Source organism: Rattus norvegicus, chromosome 13, assembly GCF_036323735.1.
Source record: "Rattus norvegicus strain BN/NHsdMcwi chromosome 13, GRCr8, whole genome shotgun sequence".
NCBI lineage: Eukaryota > Metazoa > Chordata > Mammalia > Rodentia > Muridae > Rattus > Rattus norvegicus.
In genome coordinates, this window is record NC_086031.1 from 81,559,472 (window position 1) to 81,580,665 (window position 21,194).

Sequence of the window (21,194 nt, forward strand, 5' to 3'; positions counted from 1 at the left end):
AGCAAAGGTCAGTTGGTCTGGAGTTCAGACATCTTCAAAACAGATGAGTAAGGCAAGAACTGGTGTGAAGGGTTATACTGGAGAAAGGGCTGGCGGTTGGCCACGCTCTTCGACTTTCTTTTAAGGCTCTTTGGCTTGGGTGTTGGCTCTGGGAGGAGTGTTAGCCACTGTCTCGGTTACCTGAACTAAGCATGATCTCAGCATCTTCCTAGACTTCCTCAGTTTAGACATGACCCTTCATGGCTTAGATCAAGCTGTCTGGCGTCAGATTTCAGGGTAAAGGACCGGCTATGAGATAGCCTTGAGTTTGGATAGGGATCCAGACAGCCAGCTTTTAACTCAAGGGAGAATCACGTTCAACAAATTAGAAGAGAAAGGTAATGTTGAGGATGGTAGCCAGAGACTGGAGATTGAAATTTTGGTATATACTGACAACTTGGTCAGAGTCCAGTTTTAATCAGGCATGGGGGTGCCAATCATTAAAGTCGCTAAAAGACAAGACAATTTTCTTATGTTTCATTCACCTAGAATTTTAAAAATGGATAATCTGATGAAAAGTTGCCCACAAAGAAACTGTGTCTGGAGGGACCAGGGATAAACCTCGATGGGTAAAATGCTCACTATGTGAGCATGAGACCCTGAGTTTAGATTCCCAGTACCAATGTGAAATGCCCAGCACATCAGTGTGTATCTTTAATACTGCCACTAGGAAGGAGAGACAGGACGCCGGAGGCTGGGTGGGCATCCGGTCTAGAAACTGGTGAGTACCAGCTTCACTGGGAGGCTGAATAAATGTAAACTCTCCAAAAATTTAAACAAAGTGCCTATAAATATAGTGATTAACCCTATTTTCAAAGAATAATAGTTGTTACACTTAATTTTAAAAATTAGGGTAAATAGTCTTTTATGTCTTCAAGTTTATGACTCCAAGTTTAATATATTATAAACCACATATATATAGCATATCTGATATTACATATGTTACACATGACTCTCTGATATAATATAATAAATCAGACATATAATATATCACAAAGATGTCAACCATGTTATTAAATACCAAAGCCATATCAGAAACGTAAAGTAAACATAAGCAAGGGGATTCAATAATCTAGGGATGGGCCCTAAATACTCAACATGTTAAATAAAATTCCATAGGCTGAAAAATAAACTACTTGAAAAAAAATCCCAAGCCTAGAAGATGCTAGATTTAAACCAAATAAACTCATCTTAGGGTTAGAGCTGTTAAGGGCACATGATGCTCTTGCAGTGAAACAGAATTTGGTTTCTAGCACCCACATCAGACGGTTAACACTACCAGGGACTTCAGCTCCAGGGAACCCTATTCTGGCCTGACCAGACCCTCACACACATGTATACACACACAAAGGGGGGGACATGGGGATGAGCACATCTACATATAAATACAATTTAAAAAGAAAAAATTGCAGCAAATACTATTTTTAAAACATCCGGAATTGTTCTGTGCACTATTGCTGTATTAACCTACTTTGAATCTGAAGTTTAGAGCCTAAACTGTCCTCCAGAAGCTTGTGTGTTAAAGACAGTCTCTAGCCTGTTCCCCTCTAAGGAGATGGGGAAGATTTAGGGGAAAGATCTAATGGGGAAAGTTAGGTCTTTGAAAGCTATGATATTAAAAGGAATGTAACCCCAGCCCCTTCTCTTCTCACCTTTTGCTTCCTGCCACCACAGGGGAGTGAGCCTCCTTGCCAAGTGTGCTTGCCAGGTTATACTCTGCAGTCATTAGCCTCAAAGTATCTGAACCATGTAACCATGGACTGAAAGCTCAGACACTGTGAGCCAATTTAACCTTTCTTCCTTATAAGTTGTTAATCACGGATGTTATATCATAGTAGCAGGAAGTAGACTGACATGTTTAAAATCAGGCAAAATACTACCAAGACTCTAATGAAGAAAAGTGATATAGATAGGAAGGGAATCCCAACCATTGTATGATTGTCAGGCATTCGTGTTGCTAAGGTCAGCCATGGAAACCTGGTGCAGGGCTTTGACTAGGAATGCCCCTCCCTCCACTGGTAGACTCGTATGTTTGAGTTGCACTATTAGGAGGCGTTTCCTTGTTGGAGGAAGTGTGTCATTATGGGGGCAGGTTTTGAGGTCTTATACACTCAAGCAACACCCAGTCTGACATACAATCTCCTTCTGCTGCCTGTGGATCAAGATGTTAGAACTCTCATGTTCTCCAGCGCAATGGCTGCCTGCACACTGCCATGTTTCCCACCACGCTGATAGTGGACTAAACCTCTGAAACCGTAAGCCAGCCCCAATTAAGTGCTTTCCTCTGTAAGAGTTGCTGTGCTCATGGCGTCTGTTTACAGCAATAAAACCCTGAGACACCTGGCTTCAGAAGGTTAAGCCTCCATCTGTTTGACAGCTCTGCAATGCATCAAACCTAACTAACACCTATAACGACCTTATCTTTCTCTAACAACTCTCCTTCACAGAGAACAAATCTGCTGTGCTCTTCAAGGGCCTCCTAAAGAACCACAAATACAGTTCTAGCTGCAAAAGATAGCGTTCATGATTTGATTTCAGAAAGGCGAAAATCAAAGGTTGTTAGGAGATTTGAACACCTAAGAGGAAAAAAAATGGATTTTGAGGTGCCTGAAGGATGGAATCTTACTATTGAAGAAATAAGCATAGAAGACATTTTTGCATAGATATTTTTTTACCCCTTTCCTAAGTGAGAAAACATATTTGCTTAAATCATCAGAAATACCATAAAACTGACATAACCCACTGGTTATTCTGTTCAGATGCAAAGTCTTTGATATCTAAGCAGATTACATGAGGGTAAAGAAAATTATTTTATAACTTTGTATCAAAAGGAGACTGATAATCCAAAAAAAGAATTGTTGTTTTAGTAGAAGTGGGAACTAAGGTTTTATTTGCATCTGATTAATATTTGATATTAAAGCTCTTCCTGAAATCTTAAGTAAGCCCATCACATCCTAGTTTTGTCAACAGTAAATAATACAATATGTACTTATAACATTCCCCAAATCGTCACACAGTTCTGTGTATTCAGCCTTGATCCTGCTCTGCTCCCTCGTTCTACAGCATCCAATCGTTTTAGTTCGGGGTAAAACTGCTCTCTGTTTTCATTAAAGAAAACCCACTCTGCCTACTTTGCATAAAACATTGTTCCTCTGCCAATATTGCTCCTACTGGAAGCTCATTCACATGTATTGATTGTAACTTTTAACCACAGTAATCTCTATTCCTTAGAGAAATTTGGGAATCAGATAACTGAGAATGGTCTATCACACATCAGCGTTTTTCAGATCAGCCAAGCTCCCAGCTTTCTACAGCCACGTCTCTAACGACACAGTGCTTCAAACTGGCAAGAGAATGAACCTATTCCTCACCACAGTCAAAGTCCACAGCCACTCTGCAGAATGGGCAAGTAATGGGCAAACCTAAAATTATTACTACTGATGAATATTTCTGTACTCTGCCTTCTATAGAAATACCGAAAATGTATATCAGATATCTCTGAATTAGTTTAACTTAGCAGCAATGTCAGGCCTCGAGCTATTCAGAGGACTTTAAAACTACCTTCAAGTTCTCATAGTATAAAACCTAGTGAGTAAATTTTTTTCAGATTAATGATTCAATTTGGTTAAATACAAATATGTTTTAATGATCTTGAACATTAATTAGAAATCATGCCAGTTTGTCTGGACAGTAAGCCTATAGAAACTTAAAGACCAGATGCAAGTAAAGTAAAAAGGCAAATTTCTAATGTGATGTTAGTAACTTAAATTTTTATCAATCCAAAACTATTTTTTGATTATTCATTCCATTTGTTTGCATCTCAAATGATATCCCACTTCCCAGTTACCACTCCACAACACTCCCCATCCCACATCTGCCCTCCTCCCATTTGCCTCTACTAAGGCGCTCCTCCACTCACCCACCCACCCACTCCTGCCCCACTGCTCCAGCATCCCCCTACACTGAAGCATCAAACCTCCACAGGACCAAGGGCCTCCCCTTCCACTGATGTCAGTCAAGGCTGTCCTCTGTTACATATTATCTGGAGCCATGGATTCTTCCCTGTACCTTCCTTGGTTGATGGTCTAGTCCCTGGGAGCACAGGGTGGTGTGGCCAGCCTACATTGTTCTTCCTATGGGGTTGCAACCCCTCTCTGCTCTTCCCGTCCTTTCACCAGCTCCTCAACCAGGTTCCCCAAGTTCAGTCGGGCTAATCCAAAATTATTTAAACTAGTCTTATTTGCCGAAGACCTCCTTTAACTCTTGATATATCTCTGAGTTGGCTAACACAGCAGTATTTTTCCTCATATTGAGGCTATTTAAAGTTGAAGTCCTTGATTCCCAGAAATTTTAATTTATGTAAGCACTAAGTTGTTCTGACTAGAGATCTATCTGGAAAATTCAGAATCTAATATGGCAATACCAACATGAAATAGGAAAATATTACATACTAAAACAATAAGAGGTAAAGGTCTCCCCAAAACATAGACAGTAAGCGTGTGCGCACACGCACACATGCACTACAATTTAAAAGTGTTCACCAGGAGTCAAGCACAATACAAAATACAAATCTAAACTTTACATGAAAGATCTGTTCTGTTCATAGTGGGCACAAATTCCTGACTGTTTTGACTTCAAACTGGGCACACACACAACCTGAAAAGACTAATACACCAGCTTATTTCTCACCTTTCTTCCAACAAGGACAATATCTGCTTATATTTTTTTATTATATCAAATGTCTTTTACATTTTTATCCATCTAGTCACTGATGAAATTGATTTGCTAGCCACAAACCCAAGGAAAGCCAGTACCGGATGTCAAGTACATACTCAAAAAGGGGTAAAATCAAATATTCACTATGCCACCAATAGACAGGAGCCCAGGCAGAGTGCAGGACCAGGAACTGGGGCCACCATTGCCTCCGTGAGACCTAAGTGAGGAAGGGACCACACATTGCTCCGAGAATTTATGCTACCCTACAGGGAGTGCATGAGGACTCATAGGGAGGGCCCTGATGGGTTATACAATGCCAAGAGGTCAGTCCTGAAATCATGAACAACACTTAGCAGACTGAGCAGGTTATATTTGTGTGTTTGGGTGTAATATCTATGTGTAGATAAGTAACAATAATAACTAAAGGAAAAAAGGCCATGATTTTGAGATGAAGCAAGGGGAAGCAGGAATTGGAAAAATGAAAGAGGAGCAAGTTACTGTAATTATATTTTATTTTTAATACTTTTATTTATACATTTATATCTACATGAATATATTTGTAAAATTTATATGTTAAAATGTATTAAGTACATTAATAATTATTAACATAACTATTATTATTTTAATATTTTTTTAAAGTGAGGTGTAATCCTGCTTGAGTCACCATGGAACACGCCAAAGACAGAAAACATGAGGGAACAAAGAGATGGTTCTGCTTAGGATGCTCCAACAGAGAGAATGTTCATTTTTGTCAAGACGGGGTAGGAGGAACAGGATGGAAAGTTCTAACAGCTGCAGGTAAATAAATAACCCTCCACAAGCCTCATGGGCGTCATGAAAAAGAACGGAGACAGGTTTGCTCCTAGAACACAGAAGAACAGATTGGTGTTTTCTGATTGGCCACCACAAAACACCGGAGAGTAGAAAGATTTCTGCGCCCAGTCATCAAAGGCCTTGTTTCTTTTAAAGGTCAGTTCATTTCCCTCGTCCCTCCAGCTTCCCTCGTCCCGGTTCTACTTCTAAACAGACAGACAGAAGCGGCTTAATAAGCGCCCATGGATCTTGAAATGTGCTGATGGGAACTACCTGGCAGCGAGCAAGGGAGGAACCGGCTGGTTGTGCTCCAGAGAGAGGACACGCGGGTCAGTCTCCGAATGAGAACCGTGAATAAATCCATTATTGGAGTGGATACTTTTCAAAGTTCAAATTTAGCTATGCCCCTGAGAAAGTTAAATAATTTTTCAGAGACTTGGTTATTTTCTTTCATTTCTAAAATTGAAATATAGCATTTCACAGGGTTTCTCTGCACCTTCAGAGGCGTAATAACACTGAAGCCCTGTGTGTGTTACAGTGTCCACCCTTACCCAACTCTCAAAACCTTGTCTTTGTAACTTGGCTGCAGGCCCGTTTCTCTGCTCTGGGAACTTCCTGTTGTCCCACTTCAAGCTCTGTCTGGAAGGGAGCGTGTGTAAACCACACATCTGACAAAGGACCCATATCTAGGAGCTCACAAAATTTTTAAAAATTTTACCTCCAGAACAAGCAATTTAATTAGAAAATGTGTAAATGTGTGTGTATGCGCATACAGGTATGTGTGTGTTGTGTGGTGTGTGTGTGTGTGTGTGTGTGTGTGTGTGTGTGTGTGTACTACTACAGAAAATCACAACTAATCATGATGCAGAGTTGTGGAGCTCAGTCCCAGTGGCTACATCTACGAAACACTCCTGTTCCTAAGCCTCAAGGAGCATTGTGGAAGACAGGAAGAGAGACTGTAAGAGGCAGAGGAGAAGGGAATTTGCTGGGAGATTGTGACTTCTAGTAACAGTAACATCGGGTGCTTCACCCATGAGGTCTCATCAACATGTCTGTTCAGACACGAGCTGAACCAAGGTGATATCAATGAGCATGACAAATGGGTCAGAGAAAAAGCCCATGAGGCCTCAGTCCTACACCCACACACAAAAATTATAGGCAACTAAAGAAAACTGGGAGCCAGAGAGGTGGTTTTCCCCAAGGTTGAGCAGATCAATTGGTTTTCCAATGCCAAATGGTCAGTCCTGAAAACCTACCTACAAGTAGCATTATACAAACCCAACAAGTTATATTTAGGAGTATATGTGTGTATATACAAATGCATATGTGCATGCAAAAACAATTACTGAAAAAAAAAAACAGACCATGAATTTCAAGGGGAGTAGGAGGGGTATATGTGGTGGTTTAAAGGAGGGCAATGGAAGGGAGAAATGTCATAATTAAATTATAATCACAAAAATTATATATATATGCATATAGCTAGATGTTTTACTGAAAAGCATGTACGGATGTCAGATACACACGTAAAAAGAAGCTCCGTGTCATTCGTCATCGGAAAACATCAATTAAAGCACCAAGTGTTGTCAGTACGTGGTTGCTGGATGACTTTCAAAAGGGACGGGTCTGGGGAGATGGCTTAGTTAGTAAAACACTTGTGATGTAACCATGGTGGGTGTGCGATAGATCCCCAGCAACCACATAAAAAGCCATGCCCAACAGGGGACCTCATAATCCCAGTGCTGGGAAAGCAAAGGCACGAAGATCCCTGTGGTTTATTAGCCGGCAGTTAGACATCAACCTCTGGTCTTCGCTTGTATGTGTGCTTGCACATGTGCACTCTCTCTCTCTGTCTCTCTGTCTCTCTGTCTCTGTCTCTGTCTCTCTCTCTCTCTCTCTCACACACACACACACAAAATAGTTGTCAGCACAAAGTTGTATGAGGATGTAAAGAAGCTGAATCACGCGTGTACTCCTAGTGAGAACACAAAGCTATAAAAGTATTCTGGAAAACGATTTGATGAGCTCTTACGGAATTAAAAACACATGTGTCATTCAACCCAGAAGTTGTTCCATTCTTTCCTCCCAAATGGATGCACACGTCCCTCAAGAACCTGTAGTCCATGTTTGGAAACAATCAGATCTTCTTTAGTAAGTAAACCGGGCCTACCCTTACAATGAAACCCTAATCAAATTATGTCGCAACTTGGATGAATCGCTGATTTTTAAGACAATCCTAGAACACTCCATACTGAACGGTTCCCTTCGTGTAAAATCCTTGAAATGTCAAAACCACAGAGACATGAAAGAGACCTGAAGTTCGCAGGGCTCAGGAACAGTAGGGAAGTGGGTGGGGTAGAGAGTGTCTTGAGGGATTTTTGTGGTGGTGGAATTGCTCTGCATGTAAACAGAAGCACCCCATCGAGAGCAGGCAAAACAAGGGCCATATAGCAACAGGGAGTTAAAGAAGGTAGGATGTCACGGTGTCTGTGCCACTTATGAGCCCTGTTCTTCTGCAGTAATAAGAGGAGGTTGCCCTGGCCTTACCTCATCCGTCTTTTCCTATCTGCCTCGTGACATAAGAATATTAGCATATGGCAGCAGATATCCCACCCACCCACCCTAAAGGGAGAAGCAAGGAAAAGAGCAGCTGTTTCTTTGCTGGTTAAATACGGAATTTTTATTATCCCATAAGAATTCCCCAATGGAAAAGATTAGAGAATTAGAGATAAACTCGTTTTTATCAGATAACAAAATAAGAAGCCGAGCTCTTGAGAGCTTGGACAGAGCAAACAACAATGAGGTTATTTTCTTCTTTAAGCCCGGGGTGTATGAATCATTTAAATAGCAAGAGGGATTCTTGGAAACAGCAAAAATAAACTGTTTTAATTATCTGCGCTTTCTGAGGTAACGAGAACTGTATAATAGTGCATGGTACAGAAGGGACTGAGGTCTGGTTGACCAGACCTAGAAGCGCCTTGTACCCTCGGAATTAGTTAGGCGGCTTTCACTGCCCGGGAAGTCCTTAAATCACCCATGTGTTGATGTGTGCTTCCCTGCTGATTGTTTCTCTTTAATGTCCACATTCCTTTAGGAGTACAGAAGTTTCTGTCCTAGGCTCTCTTCAAGAGACAGGCAATTCTTTTACCTAGGCTAGCAGAAGTGCTAGGTCCATCCAGAAGACTCAACACAGCTGCCAAGCAGAAGGCAGAAGAGGAAGAATTGGGCTCATGAATGGCACTTTGTTTTGCTTTGTGGTTCCTTTGCTCATGCCAAGGCACTCCCCACTTGCTCACCATAGTTCTACTGCTTCAGAACAAGGTTTCTAACTAGAGAAGATTTCTCCTTTCTCTTTAGTGAGGGTAGATTTATCCGGGAGCACCTGGGGGAAAAGATTGCAACGAAGGACCCAAACAAGGGACATGATCTTTGGTCCCAATTTTTGATACGACCTTATTTACTGAACAACAATTAGTGGCAGCTTCACCCCAGAACGACTCTGACACTTTCTATCATAGTATCTGACCTTCAAGTCGGTGTGGCATCTGTGATAGCCTAAGGACGGCTCATCACAGCATTGCTGACCTTGTGAGCAGGTGTGAGCTTTATATGTGACCTGCATCCTTTGTCATCGCGTCCTTTTTTAAAAAGATGGCTTCCCTCAGCAAATTCTGCTCTCTGCTATTTGTATAACCAGTGATGATTTGTCTGTGTCAGTGGTTTCAGAGTTATTGTGCAGCAGAATCACCTGGAAGGCTGTTTAGAACACAGTTTCTGAGCTGGTACTTCTGGGATGGGGCCCAAGAGTTCACATTTCTAAAAAGTTCCCAGATGTCGATGCTGCTGCTGCTGCTGCTGCTGCTGCTGCTGCTGCTGCTGCTGCTGCTGCTGCTGCCTGGGGACACATTCTGCAAACAATGTGTAATGATCTCCACTGTCTCCCCCAGAGTTTCTCCTCCTGCTCCCTATCTCACTCTTAGCCATGCATGAATCAACGGATTCATTATCAAATTACAGAAGTGCTGTCCTGTCTTATTTGTGGATTCTACCCTCACTCAAGAGTGAAGGATAATAAAAGCATCAAACTGAGCTTGGAGATCTGGGAGGATAATCAGGGAAAGCAAAGTTTGAGGACCAACAGATCTCGCCTAACACCCACCTGCCATTCACTCCCAAACACAATGAAATGTTTGCCAGCGCAAAACCCAGCTCCTTCCTTACGTAGCATATCAGCATTGCTTCTGTGATGATGACTTCAGCAAGTTCTTTTGGCACAAGATTTTATTAAAGAACAACTTCTTCTAGAATGATCACTTTTGGTTATGTAACTCTAAACCAGAAGGTATTCGGTAGACAAAGATTATAACAACTTTGAGGCTTGATGTCCTCTCTGGTCCTCCTGGTGACCAGAGCTGAGGCAAGGATGGGTTTGGATAAGGATCTTAGAGGTCTATCGGTGGGAAGAGACAGTGACAATTATTTATAATAGTTCTCTATTGTCAGTAAACAAAATGTCCAAAATTTAGCCCCCTCAAGTAGTATCTACTGATTGTTTATTCAAGACTGAAAGTCCAGACATAAATGAGTGAGGTTTCCTACTCTGCCTAGAAATCAATAAAAACATTGGGGGGGGGGCATTTATTCCCCTGGAGTTCCAGATTCTCTTTCAAGTTCCTGCCTTGGTAAGTAGGATTCAATTTTGTAAGACTCTATGATTAATGTCTTTATTCCCTTGCAGGATGGCTGCCAGGGGCTGCCCTCAGCTTCTAGGAATTGCTTGCATACTCTTTCTCCCTCCCAGTGATTCTCACATCCAGAATCCTTTCTTTGTGAAGACTAGAAAAGAAGTGTCTCAATTGTTTTAAATGCACCTTTGATGACATCAGGCCCATCTAATAAAACTGTAATTCATTCAACTGATTCATTACCAATTTATGGAAGTAATGTCCCATCTCATTCATGGTTTCCACCTGCACTTAAGGGTGAAGGGTAATAAAAGGATCAAGCTGAACTTGGAGGACAAGGAGGATAAATAGAGGCAGTAAAGTTTGAAGACCAACAGATCTTGTATAGCATCTCACCCCCATTACTCTCATACTAAAAATTACTGAATCATATTGGATGATGTGGTTGAGGTAAAACTAACAAGCCAGGGGACCTATGAAGTACTTCGAAGGGAATAAAAAGATGGCAGAGGTGACCTGGGCTTCTATAAAGGTATAAAGACTTCTGGGAAAGGAAACATTTATGGCTCAGTAGTTGGCTGAGCTATGATGATTTCACTGGGAACAATGACCAAGAAAAATGTAAGAGTGAGACCAAAGAAGGGATCACACTCTGAATGGAAGAGGTCATGGGCATCCTGAAGGTATTGGGGAGTCTTTCACAGCTATGCAGACAATGGCGTGGCTAGCCTTGTCTTAGAGATGCAAGCTAACAGTGATGTCAGGAATCCATTGGATAGTAGAAAACTAGAGGTTTCAAGAAGCTTAGTCATTATCCAACTAACTTCAGAGAAGTTGGGCCAGCTAGAGGTTATGAACATACCACATGGGTTGGTGTCCCCTAACATCAATAGCTCTTCATCACTGATGAATGCCAGTGTCTCTACTAACATTGAGACCTTACCATCCCTCCACTGGACCAAATCATCAGCCTGCTGCATTCTTGTGAAATGAGGGGTTTTCTAATAAAAGATTCAAACTTCTTGGTCTAAAATACAGGACTCTTTGTGGCCTGGCCTGGCTTGCCCTATCCAGCTTCAATTCTGCCTTTATCCAGAACACAATTCCTAAGTCTTACTAATCCTATAACAGAAGGCGCCATTGAACATATCCTTTCAGCAGAAAAAATTGCCAGAACAATCCTTCCTCATCCCTCAAGACCCTCAAATCAAGTGCCTTTACCTTTATTCTATAACTCTGTAGTAGGCTGAATAACTATTCCCATAGAGTTCCTAAAAACTGTGACTGTTGCTAAAGGGATTGCTAAGTTCCCTTGACTTGGTTACAGACCTATTTGAATGATGACAATGTAAGAACGTGACTATTAGTTATTTGAAGAAACAGGTTTGTGTGTAGACATAGGCAAAGCCAGGACTGAGCTGTAACTCTAGCTTACAGCTCTGAGTCCATTTTTCACTTTGCCAAGATTAATGAGAATTATGTGCATGCCAACAGCTTGCACATAACATTTTGTTTTCCTCTTTTGAACTGTGCCATTCTAAATAATTTGGTTGACACGGATAATATGGAATATGACAAGCACATCTTACTCTTTGCTCTCTTTCCCTCCCCTAAAGAATGGGTTACAAAGGAATTAGGTGAAAATTTACTTAGTGACCAAGACTGAATCTCCCTACTCAACCTACTCATTGAGAAAGCTAGGTCAAAACACCTTTATCTTTAATTTAAAGAGCTTCAAATTATGTACTGGTACACATTTTACCAAATCAACCAGAAGCATGGGATGGCTACACTGAAGGGGGAGGGTCTGTTGGTGTGGTAGCATCCTTGGGGCTACCAGATGAATTTGATCTCATTTCTCCCATTCCCAAGCCAAATGACCTTGGACAAGTTCCCTGCCTGCCATGGCCTACTTTCTTATTTTGTTAAAAATCCCTAACAGCATTCACCTTAAGGACTGTGGTGAGAATTACATAAGTAATGGGTTCTTTGGGTTTCTGGCCTGACACAGAAGGGCTTTGGAAATCACCACTCAATATTAACAACAAGGAAAAAAACTGAACAAGCTTTAAAAACTGATGATTCTTAGGTTCATCAGAGAAATGAGCTCATGAGGCTAACGACTGCTCTTAAAATTGGAAAGACAAGCAAATTCAGAAAAGTGCAATTGAGGAAACCAAACACACACACACACACACACACACACACACACACACACACACACACACACACACAAACGCAGAAACCTCCCTGGGAACAGTTATAGGGGAGGAGAGCCAGAATTACAACTCACGTTCCGGGGGACCAGAGTATAGGAAAGTCTCAGAAACAAACCTCCAAGGGTGAAGGGGTATATTCATAAAAGATCTTGCCTCTAGTGAACTTTCTCTAAGAGGTTGACCAGATGGACATGCTGAAGATCAGAGGGGGGAAAACACAAATTCCTTTGCATTAATGTCACACAGAGTGAAAATGTAGTCAATTTGAAGTGTTCCAGAACATTCTCTCTTAAAGGAGCCTGGTCTCAAAAGAAGCTCTCCCAGGGCCTAACCCATTAGGATTTGAGTAGAGATCCTGGACTAGAGAGATAGGAGTGCCCAGCTCTATCCCAGCGCAGTCCTCCTGAACCATTTAAGGAGAAGGACACTTGAGAAGCAAGTATGTGATTCATAGTGCAAGAGCACAGGATCACTAAAAGAGTGAGGCCATCCTAGTACATAGAATCTTTCCTTTCCTCCATACCTTAATACTCAATACTGAAGGCTTATTGTGGGAGTCAAAAGGTATGTGTGTGTGTATAATGAGCGTGCATGTGTATGTCTGTGGTGAGTGTGTGTGTGTGTGTGTGTGCGCGCATGTGTGTATGTGTGTTTGTATGGACACATTTCTGGTGTGTATACAGAGGTCAGATAAAAACCTCAGATGTTGGTCTTCATCTTGCACCTTGTTTGAGACAGGGTTTCTGCTGTTCACCGCATTTACCAGGCTAGCTGACCTGTGAGTCTCTAAGGATTCTTCTGTCTCCCCTCCTGTCTCATAGTAAGAGCATTGGGATTACAGACACAAGTGACTAGGTCCAGATTTGCATGCCTTATGCACAAATGTTCTACACACTGAGTCATTTCCCTAGCACCAAAAGCTTACTAATCACAGTTTCTCTTACACAGATCATCTTGTCCTGACACTATAGAAAAATTATTAGGTATATCAAAATGGAAAAAAAAGCTCAGAGAATATTAAAAGGCTTAACAAGTATCAGAGCTAGAGCTAAATATGGCAGGAATATTGAAATATCAGAAGTAATTATAACCTTTAAATTGTGATAGATATGCTATGAGTTATAATTGGTATATTATAATGAATATAATAATAAATGGGTAATTTAAGCAGAGAGGTGGAAATTCTAAGACTTAAAAAAAAGCGTGTTAGAGATCAATGGCTTTGTAATGAGAGTTAAAGGCGCATTTGAAGGGCTTATTATTACGCCGGACACAACTGGAAAATGTATCTCAGCTTGCAAATATGCCAGTAGAAATGCCTTCAGCAGAAAAGTAAAGGGAGAGCAAAGAAAGGGAGAGCAGAGCATTCCAGAATGGTCAGATAGCTATAGTATGAGTAACACCCACATAACAGAAATGTCAGAAGGAACAGATGCAAGATTTGAAGCAAAATGACCCAACCCCCCCCCCCATATCATTGTCAGATACAAAATCACAGATCCAGGAAGTTCAGAGAACACCCAGTGAGACAAAACTCCACTGCTCATACCACCATTGTCAACCTGCAGAAAACCAAAGACAACAGGTATCTCAAAGAAAGTTATGGGTGAAAATATTTCTAGATAAGAATTATATCTAGCCAATAAGAAATGTTAAAAGATAATTTTCAGAGAGAATACAAATTAAATAGATTAGAAATCTATTTGAATCTATTAGAAATCTGGTTCTATTTGAAGAAAAAGAAAGCACTGGGGAAGAACTAAATGAAAAAGAAAAATGTACTTTCCTGATTTTAATTAATCTAACATGTTTGTACAAAATAATATCAACAACAATATATTTGATGAGTATAGCATACACAATATATATATATATATATACATATATAAATGTTATTAATTGTTACTATGACAGCCTTGTCCAAAATGAACTGTGTTTTATTTGGAAGTACAAGTGGATTAGTTATAGCTGTTAGTTGCAAACTATAGGACAGTTAAATAAAATTTTCAAAGAAGTACAATTTATATTCAAAAAAGGGGGAGGAAATCAAATCATATAAACTCTGAAGAGTTAAATACCCTATCCCATTAAAATTACAAAAGTCAGAAAATATAAAACACATTTTTAAATGGGAATAAAGAACAAGGGTGCAAGCAGAAATTATTAACAATTATGATAAATATTACTCTAACTGGAATGACTATTCCTGGTTGTAAACTTGACTACATCTGGAATGAACCACAATCTAGAATTGGAGGGCTCACCTGTGATTCAGATCTTGAGTCTGACACAAGTTTCTAAACTGGATCTTGGCATGGAGATCTTGAGGCAAAGTGGCTATGAAGCTTAGGCCCAGGCAAGATAGTACACTCATTTAATCCCAGGAGACTAAATCAAAGAGATCTCTGAGTTCAAGGTCAATCTACAGAGTTAGTTCCAGGAAAGCCAAACTTAAGCAGAGAGGGAATCAGAAAACTGGTAACAGAAAGAGGGGGACCCAATGGAGGAGTTAGAAAAAGGATTGAAGGACCTGAAGGGGTTTGCAACCCCATAAGAACAACAATACCAACCAACCAGAGCTCCCAGGGACTAAACCACCATCCAAAGAGAACACATGGACAGACCCATGGCACCAGCTGCATATGTAGCAGAGGATGGCCTTGTTGGGCATCAAAGGGGAGAGAAGCCCTTGGTCCTGCCAAAGCTCGATGTCCCAGGGTAGAGGAATGTTGGGGTGGGGAGGTGGGAAGGGGTGAGTGGATGGGTAGGGGAACACCCTCATAGAAGCAGGGGGAGGGGGAGGGGATAGGGTGTTTATGGACAGAAAACTGGGAAAGGGGATAACATTTGAAATGTAAATTTAAAAAATCCAATTAAAAAATTTAACCCACAAACATAATCCATAAAAAACATTAAAATATCTAACAAGGATGAGCTGCACACGTTACATTATTTTTACCACTGGTTTTCATAACGGCAAACAACTTTATGTATAAACCTTTCATTAGTGTGATCCTGTGGTAGTGATTTATTTGTTTCTGTGAAAATATATTGTACTTTGATACTTAAATTCTGTAAAATGTTAGTTTTTTATTCCTGCTGGTAAACTTAACTGTTTCCCATAAGCACATTAAAATTGATCAGTTTCAAAAGAAAAAAATAGAAAGAAAGAGGGGGACCATTTTCCAGGCCCAGCAAGCAGTAGAACATGGCAGCTTCAGCCATGTAGCTCTGACTCTAGAGTGAAAAATAGAAGGGACTACTGGGACAATTGATGCTGGTCAGATGGAGCTAAGAAATTAGCTATGATTGAGACCAGCATCACTGAGGTGATATCTTCTAGGAAGTGTTTTCCAAGAGCACAAAGAAGCTGTGCTCCAGAGATAGCCAAGGTTGTACCTTGTGCTACAGCTGTACTTGGTAATGGGTAAGAGTTACTCAGGTGGTACTAGTTTTGAAGGCATGAAGGAGTCATGAAGAGCACTCGGAGAGGGCATGGAAGGTCATTGGTGAAGGTGCAGCTTCAATTGTAGTTGACAGCCCAGGACTGAAGGAGTCATGCAAAGGAGTTGCGGCTTAGCACCATGAAGGGAGCCTATGAGAGGATATTGGTGAAGCCTAATTGCAGTGAAAGACCACGGCATATTGGAGATGTCAGTACCACGGGCTGGATCACCAAGAGCAGCAGCAGCAGTGCAGTGGAGTGGATCAACCTGAGCTTAGAGTGCTACAGAGGGCAGAGCTGGAGAAGTGACACCAGACCTTAGCAGGAGCCCAGAAGATCATGTGTGGATCCCAGACACTGAAACAAGAAGCTGTAACATTGAAGTTGCCTTGGAGACCCCAAGATGTTCCAGATGCCAAAGTGGTGGGTTATCTGCTGAGGAAAGCTGCTAATAGGAAGTGGAACCAGCCCAGGAGGAAGAAGTTAGTTGCAGTGAACAAAGATGAAAAAAGAGTTAAAGATATGAAGACTGCTTTCACATCAGTCATGGAGATGCAGAGTTTGGAGTTTTCCCAACTGATTTCCTGTCTTACATTAAGAATTACAATTAAGTGATTGGATGACTCTTAGAAGAGGCTTTGAGCTTTAGACTTTTAACATTGTTGAGACTGCTATAGACTATGGAGACTTTGGAACTTGGAGTAAATGTATTTTGTATTATGCTATGTTTAGGTATGGCCCCCATAAACTCTTATGTTTGAACAAGCCTATGGGGGCCAGGGAGTGGAATGTCGTGGTTTGGATATGCTTGGCCCAGGGAGTGGCACTGTTTGGAGGTGTGGCCTTGTTAGAATTGGTGTGTCACTGTGAGCTTGGGCTTTAAGACCCTCATTCTAGCTGCCTAGAAGTCAGTATTCTGCTAGCAGCTTCCAGATATAGATATAGAACTCTCAGCAGCTCCTGCATCCCTCCCTGCCTGGATACTACCATGCTCCTGCTTTGATGATAATTGACTGAACCACTAAACCTGTAAGCCAGTCCTAATTAAATGGTCTTTAAAAGAATTATTTTATTTATTTATATCCCAAAAGTTTCCCCACTTTCTGGTCCCTCCTCCCTGAGTTCTTCACCTCCTTGCCCCTGCCTCCAAGAGGGTACTCCCCAACCAGCCCACTTACCCTCTCCTCACCCACATCAGTATGGGGCATCAAGCTTTCTCCATGGGGCATCACGCTTCCACAGATTAAGGGTATCCTCTCCCACTGAGACTAGACAAGACAGTTCTCAGCTTTGGGGCCATGAATCAGCCCACAAATGCTTCTCAGTGTTTGGCTTTGTCTCTGGGAGCTCTTAGAGTTCCCAGTCAGTTGACACTGTTGTTCTTCCTATGGTGCTGCAATCCCTTTCAGCTCCTTCAGTTCTTCCTCCAGCTCCTCCATATGGGTTCCCAACCTCAATGGTTGGCTTGAAGTATCTGCACTTGTCTCAGTCAGATGCTGGTAGGGCCTCCCTGAAGACAGCCATACCAGGCTTCTGTCTTCAAGCACAACATGGCCTCAGCAATAGTGTCAGGATTTGGGGTGCACACATGGGATGGATCCCAAGCTGGACCAGTCACTGGGTGGCCTTTCTTTCAGTCTGCTCCATTTTTGTCCCTGCATTTCCTTTAGACAGGAACGATTTTGGGTTTAAGTTTTTGAAGATAGGTGGTGGCCCCCTGCCTCAACTGGGGTTTCTTCAGGCTCCATCTCCCCTCTGTTGGGCATTCTTTAAAAAGAAAAAGTCTCTAGAGTAGTAACACCGTAGTCATCACTACTGAAGGCTTTTCATTTCCTTTGTTCCTAGCTTTCCTTTCCTTTCCAAGTTATAAAAGCACTGGATACTCAAAACACATGATAAAATTTATGTATGTTTGTAATCTTTTAATAGTTTGCTGGCACACTATAATAGTCATTAATGATGTTTTTTAAATTGCTCAACTATAGCATTCAGAAACCTGTGTGTGCATGTGTGTGTGTGTGTGTGTGGGGTCAGGGGAATAATGGGAATTGAACTTGGGTTTGTGAACCCAAGTAATTGCTCTGTTACTGTGCTATATGTTAATATTTTGTGACTGAGCACTTGTAACATTTGCTTTTTATATTATATTAGGTGCCCATTAATAAATGTTTTTCCTAAAAGTTGCTTTGGTCATGGCGTCTGTTCACAGCAGTAAAACCCTAAGACAATAACTGCAACAATAATAATTTTAAAGATTTGTTTAGTTTTTTGTGGATGAACATTTTGTCTGCATGTATGTAAGGAAGTATACCACTGGGTTCAGTGATGCCCACAGAGGCCAGAATGGGCCATCAAATCTCCTGGAACTGGAGTTACAGAAAGTTGAGAGCTACCTGTGGGTCCTGGGAACCGAATCCAGATCTTCTGAAAAAGCAGTAAATGACTCTGTTGCTAAACTATCTCTCCAACTCCCATCAAGGATCATTTACACACCATGTCCTAAACACACCATTGAAAAGACACAGATTGTCATCATAAATTTGAAAATAGTATGTTACATAAGGAACCTACTTTATTTTTTTTAAAAAAGAATGTATTTGGGATCATAATTAGAATAAAAAGTTGTGAAATCTTTAGAAGATAAAATGAAAGAGAAATCTAGATGATCTTAGGTATGATAAGAAAAACTTTTAAAAATATACCACTAAAGGCACAGTTCATAAAAGAAATAATTAATAATCTGCCCTTCATTAGAAGTTTAAACTCTTTATCTGCAAAAGGCATTATAAGAGAATGAAAAGACAAGTCACAGACTTGGGGAAATACTTGTGTAAGATATATGTGATGTACTACTCTGGCAAAGGGGTGCTGACTCTGGGAGAGGCGTGCACATACAGAAGCAGGGGTGTATAAACTTTGTGTCTTCCACTCAATTTTGTAGCAAACCCAAAGCTGCAATAAAAATAAAATCAATTTAAAATAATAATAATAATAATAATAATAATAATAATAATGCCAATACTCAACATGCATGAAGGAGTTTCCTTGTATAAGCATTTTCCTCAGGAACTTAATTAGAATCATGATCAACATTTATTGAATCATTACTAAATTACAGACTATTCTAAATATGTATATTCCAATTTTCTGAGTAAGTCTTCCTTGTGTGTGTGTCTAGGGTTTGAACCCAGGACCTTGCACATGCAAGGTAAGTACTCTACCACTGAGCTATAACTGCAGCCCCTTCTATTTTGAGACAGGCCCTCTCAATAAATTGCCTAGACTGAGTTTGAATTCATTTGATAGTCCAACTAAATCTTGAACTTGTGATCCTTCTGTTTCAACCTCCCTAGCAGCTAGGTTTGTAGGCCTGTGATACAAGGCTCAACACTGCTTTGTTTACTTTTCCAATTAAAAGCACACTTGAAGAGGTTAAGCGATTTGTCCGAGGTCATGATGCTAATAAGTGCCTGGGCTGAGATTCAAACCCATGCTTTTAACCTCGACCCGGAATGCTTGCAGAAGCTCAATTCATGGCAAGAAGCCAGTACACAACAAAATAAAACTTAGTTTTCTCCCTCCTTCCTTACTTTCTCCTTCCTTCCTTTCATAGTAGCAAGTTGAAGCAGGCGACTTCTCCATCATAGCTCTTAGAACACCAAATCAAGGTCTTTGAGCCACATAGATAGATATTTGGAAGTTCAAAAACAATAAATCTTCAGTACAGGTTCAGAGCCTAACAAAACCATCAAAGCAAAGACAAACCATGCAGCCCTGGTGGAGATCACTTCTCTGCTGGGAGAACAAGTAAGCCTTCAAACAGGAAGGGGTTTCGGTGATAAGAGGTAGAGAATGGGACATACCTAATGATGACAGTCAAAAACACTTCAATGCTTGGGTTCACTGTCATCAACTTGATACTAACCTGTCAAAGCTGCCATAGCAGATCAGTCACCTGTCTCCTCCATTCTCAGTAGCATTGGGTGCGGCTTCTCCCAAGAAATGCTCACCTCAGAATTATTGTTTCTCTAGAACACATTAAGTCAGTTACTTAATCAATTATTGTAATAATAATCAAATTCTTGACAGGAACCTGAGCACATAAAAAATATCACACACACACACACACACACGGTTCCTAGAGTTGTGAAGGGGCAGGAGAAGTTGCTAATCACATTACACACTGAGGGAAAGATGATGTAACCCAACAGAAGTCTGTCTTGTATTAGGAAAGGAAATGGTATGTACAATAGCTAGTATCCAGGAAATGCCCACCTTGGTCATCTGAAGATTCCTTGGACCTCTCTGTCAGCTGGGTCACCTAGAAAAAAGGATCACAGATGTGCTGGGAATATGTGCATGTCAATTAAGGTGGTGACATCTCATTTCATTCTCTACAACCTTGTAAATTGAGTTTAATTTCACCATTCAGTAGGCAACATAAGGCCAGAGGGTTTAAGCAACTACTCAAATTTATTGAGCCAGTAGGTTATGAAGCTTGGGTCTGAAGCCAAGGCTATCTGCCTCCAAAGTTCTCTCTCATTTTATTGTGCACACAACACAATAAATTATCTCTTGGTCTCCAGGTCTTAGCAGTTAGTGAACATAATGGAGGATCGAACTCTAAGACATGAAACGCTGTGAACCAGGGAGAAATAAGAATGCAAAGCAGATAAGTAGAGTAACACTGACCGACAGTACAGATGCTCTCCTGATGTGTAATCTCCTATTAGCATATTCTAGGGAATCCAACCCAGAATTGTGCCATCCAAAATAAATCCTCATCATTTGAAGTAAAATGATGTCACATGATTTCACAATGAGATCTAGGCAGAAATGCATACCTACAGGAAGCTTTTGGAAACCTCCCAAAGCACACCTGACAAGTACCCTTTCCCCTTCCTCATGACTTCAAACCTCTTTCTTGTAGAATGGCTAGAGGATGTGTTGGTTACTTGCCTCATTGTTACATCAAGACACTGGAGAAGAGCGGCTTAAGGAGAGAAGAGTTTATTTCGGCACTTGGTTTCAAGGGTACAGTCCATCATGACAGAAGTTTGTTCTCAGCTCTTTCTCCTTCTCATGAGGCCCAGGACTCTAGACCATGGAATAGTACTGCCTACATTTATAGTGGGTCTTTACACCTCAATAAAACTGATCTAAATAATCCCTCTTAAACATGCACAGAGACTTATTCCCATAGTGATTCTAAATCCACTCAAGTTGACAGTCAAAACTAAATACAACAGTGCTACCTTCTTGCCAACCTGACACCCAGCA

At 41.0% G+C, this 21,194-nt stretch overlaps 1 long non-coding RNA gene across 2 annotated transcripts in view; it reads right to left on the reverse strand.

Moving 5' to 3' along the window:
• Positions 1-20,406, reverse strand: part of LOC134481528 (uncharacterized) — a 58,480-nt gene extending 38,074 nt beyond the window's left edge. For both annotated transcript variants that reach the window (XR_010057093.1, XR_010057094.1), the window contains exons 1-2: positions 20,190-20,406; positions 19,840-19,942 (exon numbers count right to left, since the gene is read on the reverse strand). This is a non-coding gene — a long non-coding RNA (uncharacterized LOC134481528). The remainder of the gene's footprint in view (positions 1-19,839; positions 19,943-20,189) is intronic.
• Positions 20,407-21,194: the final 788 nt, after the last annotated feature.